The 2,500-nt window shown below is 77.3% G+C and overlaps 1 non-coding gene across 1 annotated transcript; it reads left to right on the top strand.

The window, feature by feature from the left end:
- Positions 1-1,553: 1,553 nt before the first annotated feature.
- LOC138063147 (5.8S ribosomal RNA) lies at positions 1,554-1,706 on the top strand. Its single transcript, XR_011136740.1, has one exon. It is a non-coding gene; the product is annotated as a 5.8S ribosomal RNA (ribosomal RNA).
- The last annotated feature ends 794 nt before the right edge of the window (positions 1,707-2,500 follow it).

Here is a 2,500-nt window from a genome sequence, read left to right as displayed (position 1 = left end):
CCCCCGCGGGGATTTCAGGTCGTTTCCCTCACCCCAGGGCCAGGTACCTAGCGTCCGCGCTTCTCCTGCCTCCCCTCGGTGACCCACCCGTGTGGTCCCGTGTGCCAGCGTGCTCCTCCCGGGCGCTGCGCTGCGCGTGCCGCACCGGCCGTGCCCTGCCGGCCTTCCACGCTTCCTCCTCCCCTCCCTTCCCCCCCCCCCCACACCGCTCCAGCCGCCCCACGCCGTGCCGTGTGGGGGCCGCGCTGCGAGTCGGCCGGGCCGGGGGCGGCGGGGGGCGGCGGGGGGGGGGGGCGCGCTGGGAGGAAGGAGGAGGGCCTCCGGCCACCGCGGCCGCCGGTAGCGGCCCCCCCGGGTAGGGATGGCCATGGGCCCCGGGCTCCGGGCCCGAGGGTTCTCGGTCGGAGAGCCGGGCGGGGGTTTAAAGACTCGGGCGGCCCGATGCGACCCGGGGGGCAGCCGGGCGTGCTGCCGGAGGGGCCGGGGGGTCGGCGCGCGCGGGCGCCGCACCCCCCCATGCCCGCCGGCGCGGCCCGTGCATGCCCCGCGGGCAGCCGGGACGGAGAGGGGTACCCTGCCCCCTCTCTCCGCGGTCTGGTCTCGGCGGAGAGACGCCGCGCGGTCGGCTTGCGCCGGCCTGCCTCGAACGCGCGACCCCGGCGCGAGCGCGTGCTCGCCGCCGGGACGGCGAGCCCCCACCGCGGGTGGTGCGGACGCCGAGCCCCAGCGCATCCCTTCTCCTCCCTGGCCGGTGCTCTCAGTCTCCCGCCGTGGCCGTCGGCGGCACCCTTCCTTCCCTCCCCCCCCGCCCTGCCCCGGCACTCCGCCATCCGGCGCGCCTGCCTCGCTCTGCCCGACCCGGCTTCGCTGGGCGGCAGGCGGGCGGCGGGCGGGCGGGCGGGGGCGGCCCCTCCCGGTCTCCGCGTGGAGGCGGGGAGAGCGGGCGCCGTTCCCCGTCCGTCCCGCCTCGCCCGTCTGCCTGCCGCCAGGCGTCTGCCCGCGGAAGGGACGGGCGAGTGCGTGGCGTCGCTCGGGAGGCTGCGTGTGTGCAGGCGGGTGTTGGGTGCCGTCTCCGGGGCGGCGGAGCTGGAGGCCGGTGAGGCGAGCGAAGGAGCTCGGAAGCGTGCGGCTGGCGGGTCGCGGGCGCGCGGGCAGCGGGTGGCGCCGCTCCCAGCGGCGGCCGGGCTCCGACGCCGGGGCTCCGCGGGGACCCACACCCCGGTCCCTGAGGCAGGTGGCGCGGCTGGCGCGCCGCTCCCTGCTGGGCCAGGCCGAGCCGGGCGCCTGGGCCGGACTCGAAGCGAGAAAGGGGTTGTCCCAGGTCGGGAGCGAGGGCTCCCCGCCCCTCTCGTTCGGGTCTGTTCTCCCCCCCCCCCCCCTTTTTTTTTCCCTCTGTGCTTGTACGGTCAGTGAGGCGTGCCCTCTCTCTCCGCTGTCCCTTGCTCAGCAGCCGGCGTCGGCGTGAGGAGGGAGGCAGAGCGGATGGGGGCCCTCAGGGGGCTGCGAAAGCTGCCCGGTCCCCCCGCGCGCGCGGTGGGGACCGAAACCGAGACAACTCTTAGCGGTGGATCACTCGGCTCGTGCGTCGATGAAGAACGCAGCTAGCTGCGAGAATTAATGTGAATTGCAGGACACATTGATCATCGACACTTCGAACGCACTTGCGGCCCCGGGTTCCTCCCGGGGCTACGCCTGTCTGAGCGTCGCTTGACGGTCAATCGTCACCCCCATTGCCGCGTTGGCGCAGCGGTGTGCCGCCCCTCGGGGGGGGGCCGGGGGGGGCGGCGGCGGCGGCGAGTCGGTGGGGGGGCGGCGGCGGCGGTGAGTCGGCGGCGGCGGCGGAGCCGGGACCACCGGTGCGTGCACCGGTGGCCCCGGTCTTCCGGCTGGCCTGCCTGCCCGGCTCCGGCCGACCGTCCGCCTCCACCGTCCGCGGCCGGCGTGCCTTGCCCTGCCCTCCCTCCCCTCCGAGCCCGGTGGCCACCGCTGCCCTGCGCGGTGTGTGCGGTGTGGCGCGGCTGGGGCGCCTCGCAGGCCCGCGCCGCCGGGGAGAGGGGGTGCCTCTCCTCCCCGTGTGGGCCCGGGCCTTCGTCCCCCTAAGTGCAGACTCGGGAAACCCCCGCTCCCGGAGCGCCCGCTGTGCGGAGTTCGTCCCGCCGGGCCCCCAGGTTCGGTCGGTCGCGGTGGCCCGGCACCTGCCGCCGCCGCCCGCCGCCACCGCCAGTGCCCGCCGTACGACGGCTCTCCTCCACCACTCTCCCGGTGGTGCGCTGGTCCCCCGTTCCCCTCCGGCGGGGGGGACGGCCGGCTGCCTTTCTTCCCCTCCCCTTGCCCTCTCCCTGCCCCGACTGCTGCCGCTTCGGCGCCCGCCGAGCCCCCTCTGCCCCCCCCCGCGGCGCACCCGCGTCCGTAGTGCGTGCCGAGCCACTTCCACCCGCCGGCTGGCGTCAGCCGCGGCGTTGCGTTGAGGCCGGCAGCGACGGCGCGCGGGTGTCTCCGC

The sequence above is a fragment of the Struthio camelus genome, chromosome 31 (assembly GCF_040807025.1).
Source record: "Struthio camelus isolate bStrCam1 chromosome 31, bStrCam1.hap1, whole genome shotgun sequence".
In the NCBI taxonomy this organism is placed as follows: domain Eukaryota; kingdom Metazoa; phylum Chordata; class Aves; order Struthioniformes; family Struthionidae; genus Struthio; species Struthio camelus.
This window is presented reverse-complemented; position numbering and strand designations above follow the sequence as displayed.